This window comes from Molossus molossus, unplaced genomic scaffold (assembly GCF_014108415.1).
Source record: "Molossus molossus isolate mMolMol1 unplaced genomic scaffold, mMolMol1.p scaffold_m16_p_4, whole genome shotgun sequence".
Taxonomy (NCBI): Eukaryota; Metazoa; Chordata; class Mammalia; order Chiroptera; family Molossidae; genus Molossus; species Molossus molossus.
The window spans coordinates 21,544,626-21,562,444 of record NW_023425377.1 but is presented as its reverse complement, the minus strand read 5'-3'; the positions used below and the strand labels follow the sequence as shown (position 1 = coordinate 21,562,444).

At 47.3% G+C, this 17,819-nt stretch overlaps 1 protein-coding gene across 3 annotated transcripts in view; it reads right to left on the bottom strand.

The window, feature by feature from the left end:
- The window catches only part of GLRA1 (glycine receptor alpha 1), a 76,811-nt gene that overhangs the window by 45,982 nt on the left and 13,010 nt on the right, over positions 1-17,819 (bottom strand). The window lies entirely within an intron of this gene.

Below are 17,819 nucleotides of genomic sequence, written 5' to 3'. Positions count from 1 at the left end.
TGCCGTGGTCAGACCCCAGCCTTGCCCAGCCCTGTAGAACCACTAGAGTGTTGTTAGCCTGAAAAATAGGTTATAGGTCCTTAATGAGGTAAGACCTAGCCTAAATTGTTTATCCAGCCCAAATATCAGCCACCGTGGGATCCTGGCAGGCAGCCGAGTGTCTGATGGCCGCTGAGAAGCGGCTGCCTCTCGGAAGGCTGCGTCTCTGGGGATGAGAGCGATCGCTCTTGGCAGCGGGTCTCCCTGGGAGAGGAGATGGAAGGGTTAACCTCCTGCTGGGCCCAGCCCTGGGTTTTGGGTGCCTGTGCTCCCATAGTTCACGGCACAGCTCGCCCAGCCAGAAAGAATCTTAGCGATCAAGCAGTCCAGGCTTTCCCCAAAGTTTCTCTTCAGAATCAGTCACTAGTTTAAAAAAAGTTGCCCAAGTCAAGTGCATTTGGGAGTGCAAATTGAATCAGGCATCTTTACCCGAGGTCTCAGAACCTTTAACAAAGTTTAGACGCTATACTTCTGGGACGACTATCTCATGAACCACACACTTTAGCAAACGCCCAGCTGGGAAAACTGAGGCAGAGCTGGTAGAAGGGAGCGAGCCCCTACTTCCACTGCACTAAGTGGTTTCAGTGTCTGATTCGGACCGTAGCACGAATTCCTGGTGTCTAAGAACAGCGGCCCTTCCCCTGCCGCCCCCAATCAGAGGCGCGCAGGTTTCTAGAAGAGTCAGAACCGGAAGCTGAAGGGTTGAAGAACAATCACGTGTGCAGCTGAGCTTTCCTGGTCCTGAACCGACCCCCAGGAGGTAGCTGGGAGCCAGTGCACCCTGCGGTGCGTGCTGAGGGGCCAGTCAGTGCGCATATGGAGACTGCGCCTGTGTGTTGCCAAGTGGGACGTCGTGTTCCCACGATCGTGTTCCCACGAGGACTTGCTCTCCACCTCGCGCGTTCATCGCCTCGGCTCCTTTTTGATCTCATCAGTTGTAACTGTTTAAGTGGTCACCTCTAATGGACAGCTCTCAAATCTATGTCTCCGCGCTGGCTTCTCGCTGGAGCCCCCTTCCCTCGCCTGCAGACACCCGCAGGGCTTGCGTGCCTCCAATTCCTCTCGCACACGGGGCTTCCCAAACTGGCTTCCCCAGACTCACTGACACCTTCCCTTTCTCTAGGACGGAAGCTTCCGGGCGGCTTGTCTCCGTGGCCCCTCTCCTCCCACGCCCCTCACTCAGCGGGTCCTGGCCATGCCACCTCGCAATCTAGTTACTCGTGCTAGTGTTTCAAGACCAGGAGTCATGGTATTTTTTATTTATTATGTGTGTGTTCTCTTAATCTCCTACTGTGTCTACCATGGTGTTTCAAACATAATTGGTGCTCGGTAATTGCACAGTGAATGAATGAATGAATAATTTGCTACTTTAATCAAATATCCTGGTGAGTAGGGTATTCGTAAATATGCATATATGGATCAACAATTTTAAAATAATTAGACTATTATACCCACTAATGAAAAAAATTCTGAAAGCAACCTGGTATTCCTTTGAAGGTGCAGAAGGCATTCCAGGATTATTTAGACACTCATGCTTAATATTCTGAAGGTCCCTTATGTTTTGATTGACAGGATGAGGGACAAACACATTTTACTGTTTTTATGTGTGTGACTGTGGATGTTTTTGAGTTGGTGTGATGTGGGTAGTTTTACAGGTATGATGTGTATGCACGTACAGGTGGGTGGATGTGTATGGATGTGTGAGGATTAGGGTGTGCATGGGGGTGTTTGTGGATGAATAGTGAGTCCTGTTACATGAATTTGTATGTGCAAAAATGTGAATACCTGGGTTCATGGGAAAGTGCTGTTAAGTGTGACATTTAGTATAGGCATTTTTGTGTGTTTATGTGGGGTGTATGCATACATAGGGTACAGGGTGTAAATGTGTAAGATGCCCTTGTAGATGTATGTATGTGGCATGTATATTGCATGTGTGTGTTTCTGAAACGCATGGTGAGATGTAAAATAGAATAGTGCAAAAACAGTGAAAAGAATGGATGATTAGGAACCAGTGCTGTCTCATACTAGCTGTGTGACCTTGGGGAAGTTACTTAACCTTTCTGAACTTTAGTTGCCTTGTATGTCAAATTAGTTTTATACAAGGAGTAACTGAGATAGCACAGGTAAAAATCACCTAGGACAGTAATTGAAACAGAGCAGACATTCAATATATTGTCTTGCTCTTGCCTTGCTGTGTGTGTGTGTGTGTGTGTGTGTGTGTGTGTTTGAAGTAGTTTAGAACCAATCTGGGGACTTCTTCTGGTCCCACTGTGCTTTCAGCTTCACCATGGACCCCGCATGGCTCGAAAGTCCTGTGAGGTGCCTCCGATAGCCCACAGGTAGTAGTAAGTACCACATTCTCTGCCTTTTCTCCATTCAGCACCAGAGTCATGGCTGCTCCATGGCTCTGGTGTGAGCACAGGGGGCCACAGGCAGGCAACTGGTGATTTACGGCTTTTCTGCCGCTATAATTCACTTCTAGAACCTCTCCAGGAGTGGCAGTTATGAAGCTTTCATAAGCTCCCCTTCCCCGTCCAGCCCCTCCTCTCTGCTAATGAGATTTGAGGACATAGTCCTCCCTCCCAGCAGTTACCAGAGCTCAAGCCCTCTCGTGGCCCTTAGGCCTCTTTCATAAGCCTGAATCCTATTAGGTGGTACAGTGAGAGAATGAATTCGCCCTAAATCATCCTTTACCCTTTGCTATTAGCAAAATGTGCCATTTAATACCTGAATCCTCCCCAGCGCTGGAGAGTCCTCTAGCTATCCAAGCCGCCTGGCCCTGGCCTCACGCAACAGCCCAGCGGGGCGAGCTGAACTGGAGGGGATGGAGACTCTGAGAGGTTGAGTAACTGGCCTCAGGTCACACAGCACTTTCATGAGAGAAGGAATTAGAACACAAATTTTCAAGTGTTAACTCACCCAATGCTATCATGTATGGGCAAGACTTTGGTAAATGGTGACGTGTGTAAATCGTGATAGATGCTATGATTTCTTGTTATAGTGTGAAGCTTGTTATAGTCTGTGTCTGACTTCCAGCAACCCTGATATGCACAACTCCGGATCTATCACACCTAAAAATGGAGAAGAAATCGTGCGAATTCCCGAATGAGCCTCTGCCTTGTCCGGTGATCGGCAGTGGAAGTCTTTGAAATGTTGAGGTTCTCTAGTCCAGACTCTCCCGGGGATCAGGTATTAGTGGTTTCTAAGTTGCCTTGTTTCTTCTAAACGTACCCTTTTAAAAAGGGAACTTTATATTACACTATTTCTAAATGAACTACCGGTATTACTTGCCATGATAGAAACAACTACGATAACGAATACAATGGAAACGAAAGGAAAAGAGGAGATTAAAATTCTAGGTAAATCCTGCTCGTGGCCAACAGGACTGCCTTTAGTTCCAGAGGAAGGCCACTGAGTGTTGGAGAGGTGGTAGAGATGCATTAACACCCAACTGAGACTTTCTCCTTGAGATAAGGAGAAGGAAAGAGAATTGGTCCAATAATAATTCACTGCTGCTGTGTGTGAACCACCTCAAATCATCCCCATCTCTTACTGCTCTGGTCCAGAGTTTCCCTAATTCGTTGTGAATTACAAAGACTCCATTTTAATGTCAAAATAGCCATGCCCTTCCACTTGACAATAGTTGTACCTTTCTGTCTACATTTAGGTATTTTGCACAGAATTAGTTCAAGGTCCCCCCTGCAGTAAATCTGTGCTCTGCGCACCTGTGCAGAGTAAACAGGCATAAGTGGGCCCTTGCTGCCCAGGGAGAACCACTACCTCTGCGAACGTGAACGTCTGCTCATCGGCGCTACTGGGCAGAGCAACTGGGAACGGAGCTGAGACAGGAAACATGTGATTGTTAGGATTTACTGACCCTCCACAGGTATTTGGAAATGATGCAAATTGCTTCAGGGATTACTGCAATTCAATGTAGTAAATCAGACTTGGTTTAGATGGATTTGATTAATAGTAATTTCCAGGAAGACAGTGAGGGCTCCTGGGACCAAGTGTTCTGGTCCTCGCAGAGAAGGCTTATGACGGTGGCTGACCAGACGGAGTGTTAAACTGTCTATCACCTTTTCGTTAGGGCACGTGTCACACTAGGAGACTTAGCTACTTAAAGGGCCTCAGCTTTGCTTTGACTCCTCATGACAGAGACCTTGGAAAGGTCCAGGGTGGGGCTCCTGGGAGGGCTGGGGGCGTTCAGGCAGGGTGACGCAGGGAAGTGGGTACTGTGTGACCTTCCACAAGTCGCTCCCCTTTCTGCTTTCAATTTCCCAAGCTATAAAATGAAGGGATTAGAATAATCTCTAAGAGTCCTTCTGGCCCTAAATCAACACTTTATTAGTCTATAAATTCTTTTTTTTTTTTTTTTATACATCTGGTCTCGGGGTTTGAATTTCTCTGGACTCCTCTGGGGGATGCGAGTGTGATCCCGCCTTGGCTCCTCCCACCCAGTGTCAAGATTTCTCCCCAGTGGAAGGACTCGTTTTTCAGGGATTTGTTGGAAGAAAGGCCAGATCAATGCTCCGATCCTCGTTCTCCAGTTGTAACATCAGTTGGAAATAGGGAATCAATATGGAGCTGTCAATCTGAATTTCAAATGAGCTGGGGTGGCAGTGGATGGTACTGGGGAGAAACAGTTTCCATCACGCCCTGCATGGCACCACACCCCCAAGAACCATTCCGGGCTTGCAGAGGGCTCCGGTCATCAGATTCCGTCCCCTCAGTTCACCATGACAAAGAAGTCAGGAGGTCAGGGGTGGGAAAAGGGGAGGGAAGGCAAGGTGAGGGGAGGAGGTAGAGTAAGAGGCTGAGGATAACCAAGAAGGGACAGGTAGGGCTGGGGAGGAAGCTGCAGGTGCAGACAGAAGGGAAGGGAGATAGGGGTTGGGGAGAGGACGAAGTACATGTGAAAGTGGAGGTGTTGCTGGTGTGGCTTAGTGGTTGAGCATCAACCCATGCACCAAGAGGTCACCGGTTCAATTCCCAGTCAAGGCACATGCCCAGTTTGTGAGCCAAATCCCCAGTGGGCGGCATGCAGGAGGCAGCCAGTTGACATTCTCGCTCATCGATGTTTCTCTCTCTCTCTCCCTCTCTCTCTCTTTCAAATCAATAAAGAAAAAAAAGAAAGTGGAGGTGCTTGAGGTATGGCCAGCACTATAACTGATGACTTCAGTGAGCGCAGAGGAAGGGCACCCAACCCCACTGCACTTGGCGGAAGAGTGGGTTTTCCAAGAGGCTGGCGGAGAGGGCGGCTTCAAGTGAAACGTGAAGGTTGGGAATGGAGTTGGCCTGGAAGAAATAGGGAGGAAGAGTGTTTTGAGGGGCAGGAACAGCACGTGTAAGGTCTTGAGGTGAGCGAGGACTTGGAGAACTGAAAGTGGAGTGTGTGTCTGAGGGCGGAGAGCAGGGAGGGAAGGAAAGAACGCGAGAGAAAGCAATGGTAAGAGGCGAGGAGGGGGCACTGAGTCTATGGGGTTGGCAGTCATAGGGCTGAACCCTGGGTCTCTGTCCTGGCAGCGGGTCTGAAAGTTCAGGGAAGATGATCTCTCCCTAATCCCTTTGCAGTAAAAACAATCCATCCGTATTTCTCAGTTGTTCCTGGTTAAGTGAACTGTGGCCTGGCCAACCTTGGGAAATGTGTCCTCCAAAGACACCTCCAAACCAGGTAGGTGCCCGACCTGGTTTCCAGGCAACTTGCCCTCTGACTTGGGTGAGAATATCTGCTCCCTATGCTTTGGCAGAGAGATAGTCCAATGAGCTAGGACTTATTCTGTGCATAAAGTACCTGGTCAACTAGTCAAGGTCATTTGAAGGTCAGCTCTGTGTTTCCATGGGCATTTACTTAATACACAATTATGAAGCTCACTGTGGGACAGAAGAAAACCCATTAAGGTGGGTGCTGAGAAACCTGGGGAACTCTTGGCTCTATTCCTAACTTTCTGTGTGTTCTTGGGCTAATTTTTTTCCCTGCGTGGTCCTCAGTTACGTCTTCTGTGAAAGCAGTTTGGGGTTGGGTCAAGCACAGGAAACAGTTCTACCTGAGTGCCCACTCCATTCTGGCACTGGCTGCTCAGAGGGGTCTGGGGTCCAGCCCAGCAGGAAAGGGAAGCAAGATGGACCACCACTCTCTGCCAAGGGACTAGGTTGCAGAGTGGCAGTTTGTCTCATTATTAAGCACCCACTATATGCTTAGGCACCGTGGGGGAGACACGGATAAATGTCTCTGCCTCCATGTGGGCAGAGTTTGAGTCGGTCTTGTTCAGTGCCTGGCATGTGGCAGAAATCCATCATCATTTGTTGATGAGTAGCCCCTGCCCTCTCATTGTTTATAGTTCAGTAGCTAGAATAGATGAGGTACAGAAACAATTAGAAGAGGTTGCCATCCAGCCTAGGTGGCATAATTGGACTGCTGTGGTGGTTCAGAGGAGGTAGGCAGGATTTTCGGGCAGGTGGGGACATAAATCAGGTGATTTTCCTGAGTTTTATTAATGAAGCCTTTGTGCACATTTAGACAGACCCAACATTTGCCAGTGTTCACGCTGTGCATTTGGGAGAGAAAGCTTTCTGCCCGTGGGCTGTCCTCGGGAAAGAAAGGAGAGGTGGTGGGAAGGGCTCGGTGTCCTGGGCTTCTGGGAACGGGGGCCGAGTGTGGCTGGCACTCTCTGGCCTTCTGGACCGAATCAGTTTCCTGTCCCTGCTCTGACACGCAGGGACTTGCGGGTTGTTGTGCACGAGCCCTGCTGGTCACCCTCAGCTCTGCCTGTGGGGTTGGAAGTAGTTGCATCCTTAGGTCAACATCTGGCTCTCCCTGGCCAGCTGTGCAATTCGGATTTTATCTGAGTGCAGTAAGGGGCTTAGGCTGACCGGGGAGTGCCTGACATTTTATTACTCTCACTCCATGATCTGCTCAGCACCCCTGGGACCAGAATGTCACAGTTGTCATGCTCTGAGCCCAATTCTCCCAGGGAACAAGACATCCTCCCCCCTTCCTCTCCCACTTCCCACAGCTATATCTGCTTCCCATAAGAAACTTTTATCTGGGTGAAAAGCACATGCATTTGAATATGATTCTTTTCTGCAGTAAAATAAAATCTTGGATCCTTGCATCTGGTTCTTCCCCTGCCCCTAGGGAAGTCTGATTCTCTAGGGATCGCTCATACTCCTTATCACTCCTTCCAGTCTGCCCCTCTGGCTAGCTTTCCATCCCCTGGGCTCCTGCTTTATTTTATGTATCCCCACAAAGCAGGGCCAGCAGGAGGGAGAATGAGGTGCCTAGCAAAATTTAAGGAGGCACTCACTCTTAGGGCTGTGTAAGCCACAATCCTGAGCTCACAGGGCCCTGAGAATGAATGCCTCCTTAAATACTGCGCCCAGGTTCACTTGGTCCACTGGCCTCATCCTAGTCCTGGCCCTGCCACAGCATCATAGACCCTCAACCCTTTCTACCGAGGGGGGAATTTCCGGTAGATAATCAAATGTATTCACCTGGACAGGGAGTCTTGACTTCTCAGAGCCTCTCATTTTATTTCCAAAGACCTTCGCTTTTATTCTCTTGTATGGTGGCAAAAAGACACCATTACCCATCTTATCATTTTGTCCTGCCAACAGGCTGAGCGGTAGGGACGCCTGTCCCTGTTTTATAAATAAAACTAAGACTGGAGATGCGCGTAATGACCTCACTCTGGCGTACCACACTGGCTTGGGTTAAATCATGCCGATGTTTTCCTTTTTCTCACTTCTCCTTACTCCACGTGTCTGTTTCAGGGCTGCAGTCACCACGAACCCTGGCATTTTCTGGTTCAAGCTCGACCTTCAGCTTCCTAACCTTCCTTTCCCTTGGCACTGGGGCAGTCTGGTGTTATATAGATGAGACCCTGAAAGAATAATTTCTGCAAGCTTCTTCCCAGATTCTTAATAAGAAGGGTTTTCATGAAGCACAGAGCCTGGCACATGCTCAGGGATCAATAAATATTTATTACATGGGTGATATACACCTTGTATTCCAGAGGAAGTTCAACTTAGCTGTGCAGGTCCTTGGCATCGGTGATGTGATTTGACTGGAGAAAAAAGCCCCAAATTCTGGCCCTGATACCTTTTGGCAGTGCCCGGGGAAAAATACCTGATGTCCTCTGGGAAAATCCAAGGCAGGAAAACAAGAAAAGAAGTCATCTCTTTTTTTTTTTAGAAGCATCCATAACCCTCCCACTGAATGACAGACTAGTGGGCTGGGTTGAACCTATGTCTGTGCATAAACCTTACATTTCTCTCCACTTATGTCACTGGTCATAATTCTGCAATGACCACCTCACTTTGCCCTGACCATCCCTCATGTCTCCCTTGGGGACATTTTTCTGTGCCTCTGACTTTCTTGGCTTAAGCCTGTAGATATCAAGAAGGCCCCCAGAAGAGTTACAATGTGAAGGACCTGGGGGGTTTCTTCAGGAGTCTGAGTGCCGAAGAACAGACCTATGGGGTTCACTCTGCCCGAGGCCACGCTCCTCGGGGCCCCGCCTCACCAGCATGCATCCCGCGGGTTGGGCAGGAGAGCAAACGGCTCTCCTACCTCCATGTAGCTTTCTCTTTATCAGCTAAATCTCACTGGGAAAGTACATCTTTACAGAGAATGGAGCTCAGGGCTTCTGGACAAAAAGTTTTGGGACAAAAAGTTTGCATTAATCAGCAGGGAGTGGTCATGAGGTTGCAAAGACCTGGGAGTATAAGTATTGAGGAGAAATCATAATAATAAGATGGAAATGGATACGGACATGATACTAGCTAATGGTGGTAATAGCTGCCATTCCCTTAAGACTAACCGTGGGCTGGGTACTTTAGATGTGTCGCTGTATTCAGTCTTCCCAACAGTCCTATGAAGATGACATCATCACCTCCACTTCACAGGTGAGGACGGCGACACTCGTGTTTAGAGGTCTCACTGAGGTCGTGCAGCTGGCAGATGGCAGAGCCCCCCAGTCAGCTGGTCTCTAAAGCCCACACTATTAACCACTAACCAAGTCATAGTGATCTGCAAAGTCCCTCCGAGGAGCTGCTCTGGTTCATGACATAAATGCTTGCATGGCCCGTTAGAGCTACAGCTGAGAATGCATGGAGCTCGGGGGCTGGGAAGGATGGGCCGAGAGCAACGCCACGATCCCTCTCACACCAACAGTGCCTTCAGTCCCGAGGGCACTTCCGACTCCATCACTGCCTCTGATTCTCATACCATCCCCGTGGCAACATCTCTATGGACAGGGAGTGACATGGAGGCCCACTCGGAAGGTCAAGAGACCTGCTCAGGGTCTTGGATGGCAGGGCCATAATATGACCACGGTCTCCAGATCTGCTCTGGGCCATCTTCTGCTTGACTCCCTTCAGGTCATTCCCAGAAGACAGGAAGGGGGGTGGGTGAACCCTTCTTGATCGTTTATTAAATCATCTCTCCGAATTTCTCTGTAGTGTTTGCCTTTCGTTTTATTTTTCTCCACCTCAGTTCACTCGTATTTAAAATACAACTAGCCTTTACCAATTGCAAGTGTTTTTTTTTTTTTGAGAAAGAGAGAAATATCGATTTGTTGTTCCACTTATTTATTCATTCCTTGGCTGATTCTTGTATGTGCCCTGACTGGAGATGGAACCTGTGACCTTGAGGTGGCAGGATGACATTCTAACCAGCTGAGCTACCTGGCCGGGGCCCTGCAGGTGCTGTTTGAATGGCAGAGGCTCACGGTGCTTTTATAGATGCTGTGGAGATAAACTCTTTCCCTTCTCAGGTCTGTCAACCTCTTCCATTCACTAGGTACTTTGAGGTAATCATCATTTCATTGGAGAGAGCATTAATTTATTACTTCATTTATTTACTTATTTATCCAAAATGATCACGAGTGCCTGCTGCGTGTCAGAGATCACATGAGGTGACTGAGCAGGACATGCATGATAGAACAACGCCAGCTAGCCCTCACTGAGTTGTTGCCCAGTCCCAGGTATTACACTAAGAGCTTTATCTGCAGAATTGAATCCTACTTATGGGTGGGGTATCATTATTCCCATTTTACTGATGAAGAAACTGAGGTTCATAGAGATTAAATAACTTATCCAGGTACTCCTGGCCCCACAGACCAGACTTCTCTCTTAACCATATCAGTAGTGAATATGTCATAACCCTTGCTTTCCGAGAGCTTCCAAACTAATCGGGGGACAGCTAAGTGAAGACAAGTAGGTGCTTGAATCTGGGCCCCATTAAAAAACAAAAAAGCCCGGCCAGTGTGGCTCAGTGGATTGAGCATCATCCCATGGACTGAGAGGTTCTGGTTCCATTCCTGGTCAGGGCACATGCCCAGGCTTCAGGCTCGATCCTTAGGAAGGGGTGTGCAAAAGGCAGCTGATTGATGTTTCTCATATCAATGTTTCTCTCTCTCTCTCTAAAAAATCAATAAAAACATATTTAAAAGACAAAAAAACAAACAAACAAAAATCCCCAAACAAAACTTATCACCACTCTCCCCGCCCCTATGTCTATACCAGTTCAAACCTACAGTGAAAAATAAGCCAGGTTGCAACCCAGAGGAAATGCATCGGCCAAATGAGCTGTTTATCACAGAGGAAAAACGTTTTCATAAGAGTGAAGACCATGTGTGTGGTCTTCAAGCATCCAAGAGACTAACTCAAAGGAGAATGTCGAGAAAATAAATCATCCTCACTGGGCACTGAGGGAAAAATGACTTAAGATTGTAGAAAGAGCAACTTGGACTAAAATCTGCAGCTGCCTTTAAAAAAAACTGAGTGACTAGCCCTGGCTGGGCAGCTCAGTTGGTTGGAGCATCATCCCATACACCAAAGGCTGCGGTTCAATTCCCGGTCAGAGCACATACCTAGGTTGTGAGTTTGATTCCCATTCTGGGTGCATACAGGAGGCAACTGATTGAAGTTTCTCTCTCATATAGACATTTCTCTCTCTCTCTCAAATCAGTATACAAATAAATAAATAAACTGAGAAACTAGTCCTCAGAAAGAGAACACTTAACTGTGCAATGAGAGGATTTAGCTGAAGTGGGTGTTTGTGTGTATTAATACAGAATTTATGGAAGCTTGGGGCTGTAATCATGCTCTAAGGAGCCCAGCCCTCTGCTGGTCCCCTGCATCCTCGGTGACAGAGCTGCAGCTCTGCTCAGTGGGGTGGAACTCCCTTGTCTCAGCAGGCTCCAAAGTCTTGGGGAAGAAGTAGGTAGAAGAGTCTGAGAATTATGGGACCTGATCATCTTGTGCATTAAAAAAAGACATTTACTGAGCACCTGCTATAAATTAGCGACTATATTATGACTCTGCAGTGTCAGTAGGGACGATCATGGTTCATTTTATAGATGAGGAAACAGACTTAGCGATGAACTAACCGTAATAGCAGTTGCTACCAATGATCGCACACTTCCTCGGTGCCGTGCACAAAGCTTTCCACACACACTTACTAATCCACCCAAGAACTCTATGAAGTAGGTACCGTTTTCTTCTGTTTTTCAGAGGAGGAAACTGAGGCCTGAAGAGATGAAATGACCGAATCAAGGTGCTTGGGTGGCAGAGTTGATGCATGAATCCGAAGGAGGTAGATTTGGCATGAGGTTTGAAACAGCTGTTCAAATGTGCTAGAACAGCTCTCAGCTCGAATGTGCATTGTTTTACGTTCCTGATGCTCTGTGGTTTAGTGGGAGCTTCTGTAAGGAATGTTTACAGAGGAGAATGTAGGAGGAGACGTGTGAGTGAAACCTGTGGGACCTAATGAGAGGAAAGGAAGATGGATAGATGGATAATGAGGGGAGGACAAGGTGCTGTGGCCAGTGGCCCTTCCTGGTTTCAGGATGAAGGAGGGTTTATGGTGGAAGGATCATGGGGGTTACTGCTGAGTCTTTCTTTTCCTTCTGGGGTTTCTTTCCTTCCTCCCCTGCACCTCAGGATCCACCAGCAGGGTCCCCTCTTTGTAGCTCACAGGGGGACCACACAGGGGCCCACATTCCATTGCCTCCTGCTGCTTGTTGCATGTCACAGAGAGAAGCAGACCAGGGGAACGGACAAGCTGTGGATGTGGAGTCAGGAATCCTGGGTTTGACTTCTGCCTGTTCTGATTCTTTCTCGTGCGACCTTGAGCAAGCCCTTTCCTATACTTAAGCATCAGTTTCTTCATCCACTGAGTGTAGATGCCTCCTGCCCTCATGTATACACTAGCATTGAAATCATGTTGAAGAAGCATAAGACACCACACAATTAAAAACCCATTTCTGGACTGAAGCAGGCACGCGCCAGGGAGGAGCACGTGGGCTCCCGTCAAATCCAGGCTCTGCCACTCACCAGCCGTGTGGCCTTGGACAAGTTACTTATCCCTCCTGTTTTTGTTTCTGCATCTGTTGGATGGGGGCAATGGTGGCTGCGGCTCACAGGGATGCTGCAAAGGACACATCATTCTTTTGCAGTGCTTACTTTGGTGCCTGGCAAGTTGTAAATGTCTGGTACAATTTTGTTTGATTGAAAAAGAACTGGTTGACCTAGGCTCATGGTTGGGGATGAGAATATGAACTTCTAGAGCAGTGGTTCTCAACCTTCCTGATGCCACGACCCTTTAATACAGTTCCTCATGTTGTATGTGGGCGTATCTGCATGTGGGCGGACCCACCTGCACACGGATAGAGGATTGGTATCTTGGTTCCTAAGACCGTCAGAAATTTGTGTTTTCCAATGATCTTAGGTGACCCCTGTGAAAGGGTCGTTTGACCCCCAAAGAGGTCGCGACCTAGAGGTTGAGAACCGCTGTTCCAGAGGCCTCTCTGTGCCTGAGTCTTTAAGGACCCCCGTCTCACACTGAGAGGAGTACCACAGCACGCTCAGGTAGTCATTCTGCTGTGCTCTCAGTAAGTAGTAAATTAATAGCATTACTCTGGCATTTCAATCAATAGGATTAAGGTGATCTGATGGCAACGGAGTAGTAATTGCTGCTGCCCAGATGGAGACTGTCCAGTGGCAAGAACTGTTCTTCATAAGCTGGCTGGCTGCCCTCAGCCCAGATTCTTTCAACCCTTTTTTTTTTTTTTTTTTAAAACAAAACAAAACAAAACACTTTCCTCTGATGATTAAAGCAATAAATGCACATTGGAAAAATACAACAAGGTTCAAGGAAAATTATGAAACCCACCTGGAAATTTCATTATCTAGATACCTACTGTTAAGATGTTAGTAAATCTTCTAGTTCTTTTCTCTCTAAAGATTATAATCCGTTCCCCCCCTGCCTTTTAACTGAAGATTCTAAATGAGCATTTTTTCTCATTATTAAACCTTTAGAAACGCGATTATAAACGACCGAACGTGCCCTGTGTGGCTGTCTGAACACCCAAGCAGCTCTCCCTCCCTTGATGGGCATTGATACCATTTTCAATTTTTAGCTATTATAAATTATGCTGCGAAAAACCTCCGTGGTCACAAACCTCTGCTCGTGTCCTAGAAGCAAAATTTTGCTGAGTCAAAGGGTATAAATATTTCTAAGGCCGAAAAGCTCTGTCTGTGGAAAGGGGCTGCTCCCCACCCCAAGACCAGCAACTCAGCTCCTCATTGCAGATGCATTCCTCAGGGCGGGGTCCGCCTCGGGAGGAGCTGCTCGTGTGGTGCATGGTCCCGCATGGTGCAATGCATTTTTTTAAAAAAATTAAATTGCCCTGCCCTGGCCAGTTTGGCTCAGCGGTTAGAGCGTCGGCCTGCGGTCCGGAGAGACCCGGGTTCGGTTCCCGCTAAGGGCACGTACTTCCGTTGCAGTTTGTCCCCGGCCCTGGTTGGTTGTGCGGGTGGCAGCCACTCGATGTGACCCTTCACGTCGATGTTTCTCTCTCTCTCTCCCTTCCTCTCTCTCCCTCCCACTCTATCTGAACAAAAAATGGAAAAATATCCTCGGGTGAGGATAAAATAAATAAATAAATAAATAAATAAATAAATTAAATTGCCCTGCTTATGTCTTCTGTTTGTGTCACACTCCATTTTTTATTCCTGAAAATCCTTACATATTATCAACATCCCATATACGAGAGGTAGGGTAGTATATGGTAGACTCAAATCTGACTCTGCCTCCCAGCGGCGTGATCTTGGGCCAGTCACTTAGCCTCTTCACATCTGTTTATCGGTAAAGCAAGGGTGATAACAGCAGTCCCCTAGGACTGTTGGGGTGAATGGACCAAACATGGGTCGAGTGCTGATACAGTGCCAGGCACATAGAGACCACTCAGTACGTTAGCCGTCATTAAATGAAAATGAAAGTTTCCGTTCATAAGACTCAAATATCCTTCACTAAAATGTTATGCCAGTCTAGGGTATACCCAGTCATTCTGAAGAACTTTAGAAAAGTGTAAAGACTAAAAGAGCCAGGTATGGCAGGGAATAATGGAGATGGCGGCACTTCAGATCTTGGCTAATTGTTTATATTCCGTCGTTGGTCCTGCATTTTAAGAGGGACATGAACAGGTTGGAGCAGGTCCAGAAAGGAACAACTGGGCTGGTAAACAAACTTGAAATTGACCTGTAAGGAATAATTAAAGACTTGGTGGCTGTTTGGCTCAGAGAAGACAGACAGAGAGATCCTTTTTTACAAATCCCTGTTGGGCTGTTGCGGGGAAGAGAGATTCGACTTAATAAAATAATGTTCTTGAGTGTTTACTCTTTGCCAGACACTGAGCTAAGCCCTTTGCAAATTTTACTTTTTTTAATTTCCCTCCAAAACACTTTGTGAGGTACATATGTGTGTTTGTATCGTACAGATTAGGTAACTGAGGCACAGATGGCAGAAGTGACTTGGCTGAAGGTTAGATGGCTGGTTTGGTGGCCGGGTAGGAATAGAACCAGATCTTTCTGATTCCATGGTTTGGGTACCGTCTCCAGCCCACTGACTTGTTCTAGGTGACCAGGGATGGCGGATGGGACTTTCAGAGGGGTTGGTAGCTGCCTACTGCATGCGAAGAAAAGACTGTTTTGACCATTAGATCTACTCAGTAACGGAAGAGGCTGCCTTGTGGAGGTGGTGAGTTTCTTGTCTCTGGAACTGTTCACGTACAGGCTAATCTCTGTTGGGCTGTTGCGGGGAAGAGAGATTAGTAGCCTGAACCAGCTGAGGAGGAGGATAAAACTACGACCTTACTACTGACTTAGACAACCTTGAAAGTTGCTTAACCTCTCTCAGCCTCAGTTTCTTCACCTGTAAACTAGAAAATCTTAATTCTAACTTTAGTATTGTTGAGAAGGTTAACCAATTCAGGTAAATTGCTTAGCCACGAACCTGGTATTCAGAAGTTGCTCATTGTATGGAAAGTGAACAATGACCTATGGTCTTGTATTTGTACCTGTGGATTTTCATTTATATAGTGGCACTGTCTATGCATGTCTTCACTGGGGGCAATTACAGATTTGGAGATGTCACTGGTAGAGTTGGTATTCTATCTCACTTTTGCAAAGGCCAGTATCCGCCAGGCTCTGTCCCTTCGGGCAAATGACAGGTTGGACTTTGAAACGGGCAGTGGAGTATAAACAAAAGGATGTTCAGAAATGAAAAGAACAGAATAGATATTATTGGGAGAGCAGTTAGAACCATTTCACCCTATTGATCAATTATCAGATGGGTTTGAAGAGCACACTGTATGCCCAGCACTGTGCCATATGGGTTAAGATGATAAATCAGTTGGGGGCACTGTCTTTGTTGTCAAGGCCTCCAAGGCCCGGGATGGCTCAGACAGTTATGAAGAGATTAGAGAGTGGACCTGTGTGTCATTCTGTGCTAAATCCTTTGGCACAGGGCAGTCAGGGAAGGGATGCTTAGAGGCAGGACGCTGGAGAAGATGACCTTGGAAGAGTCTTTCTGTCCTGAGATTTTCTCTGACGGTTCGCAGGATTGAGTCCTCCCGGGCACAATGCAGTCATGTTGCAGTGGTAGCTCCCTTGGGGCACATTTCTCTAGTCTTCCCCTAGGACATCTACCAGAGCCAGGAATATGCTAATCATTGTTGTCCATTGTCAGGCTGGAGGAGGAGGGGCTGTCCTCCTTCCTAGATGTGGAGAACAGGGCAGCATCCTCCCTCCTCCCAGGTCCCTGTGCTTCAGACATCAGCCATGGCCCCCACCAACATCAGCCGTGGCTTCCACCAGCAGGACACATGGAGTTGGCTGCCTGAGGATGAAGCTTTTTTGTTGTCAATTCTTTCTTTCTTTCTTTCTTTTTTTGTGGTACGTGCCCTTAGCTGGAACTGAACCCGGGACTCTCTGGTCCGCAGGTGGACGCTCAACCGCTGAGCCAAACTGGCCAGGGCTGTTGTCAATTCTTGATGTGCGATTCCATCCTTCCTGGCTTTCAACAAGATAAACAGACTCCAGCTGCTTTGGGGAGTGCCCTCCCCCCCCCCCATTTCCTCCTTCTCTCATCAGTGCCCCTTTGCACTGGCTTCTCACCTCTGGTCTTCTACATTCTTCCTTTTCCCTCATTTGTTTCTAATCCTAGAATGATGGAGCTAAGAGAGATCTGAAAAAGTCATCTCCTACAGTCCACCCATCCATTTTACAGATGAGAATGCTCTGCTCCAGGGAGGGAGAGAGACTCACACCGTGGATTCTTGGTGCAACCCAGCGGAGACCTGAGTTGCATGCTCTTTCCTCTTTATTTCTCTGCCTGTCTCCCCCTTTCTCTCCCTCTTTCTGTTGTTCTCCCCTTTCTATTTCTTATTCTCTTTTGAAAATATGCCCCATCCATCACTTGTTCTAAAAACCCAGGTCTGTAATATAACTCTGGCCTTCTATTTTCCAATGACATTTTACTTCCCGCACAATGACTTCAGTGGGAAGGCAACTCCCATTGGCTCAGCAAATTCTTCCAGACACACCGGTCTCAGCCTCTAGGCTTGTTTTCACTTGTTTTAATCAACCAGGCACTGGCTCGGATCGCTGCAAATGTCTTTCTTCTCTACCTGGTGCAGGTTGTCTGTTGGTAAGGTGGGTTCCGAGTGTGATTGTGTGCCGGTGCTCTCTGACATCCTTTTAAAAAAAAATCGATTCTCGGCTTTCAAAAGCTACATTTATATATATTTGTAAAATATTCAAGCATTACTGAAATACTTAATGTAGGAAATAAAATAAAAGCCCCATAGTCTCATTCTCAAGAGCTAATCACAACTATAAACAATTTTGGGTCCATTTCTCTGGACTCTTTTTTTCCCCATCTGAAAACAATAAAACATTAAAAAAATAAAAATGGGATCTTATTATACATTCTGTTTTGCTCCTTGCTCTCCCCTGACCCCCAATTAGTCTTCTGTCCTGGATATTTTGACTCTTCTGCATGGAACGAGGCCACTTGCCTTTGGCACTTACGGGCTGCGAGACTTCGGATGAATCACTGCTCCTCTCGGGGTTTCTGTTTCCCTATCGGTGAAAAGGAACCGTCTTCTTCCACCTGCCCTTCTCCCGTGACTAAGGCTCACGTGCAAGTGCAGGTGCCCGGGCAGACTCCAGTGGACCATTCTCTGGCCCATTGTCCTGTTTGACTGGGTTTATAGCACTGACCGTGGCCTGAGAGGCTCTAGTTCCCCAAGTTGTTGATTTGTTTGTAATCCCCTCTAGAAGTTAGGTTGGGTGAGAGCCGGCACCTTGTCTCTTCTGCTCATCACTGTTCTATCCTCAGAGCTTACCACAATTGATGGCATATAGTAAAAATTCAATAAATGTTTTCTGGATAATGAACAAATTAATCAACTCTCAGCTGGGCTTCCAACGGA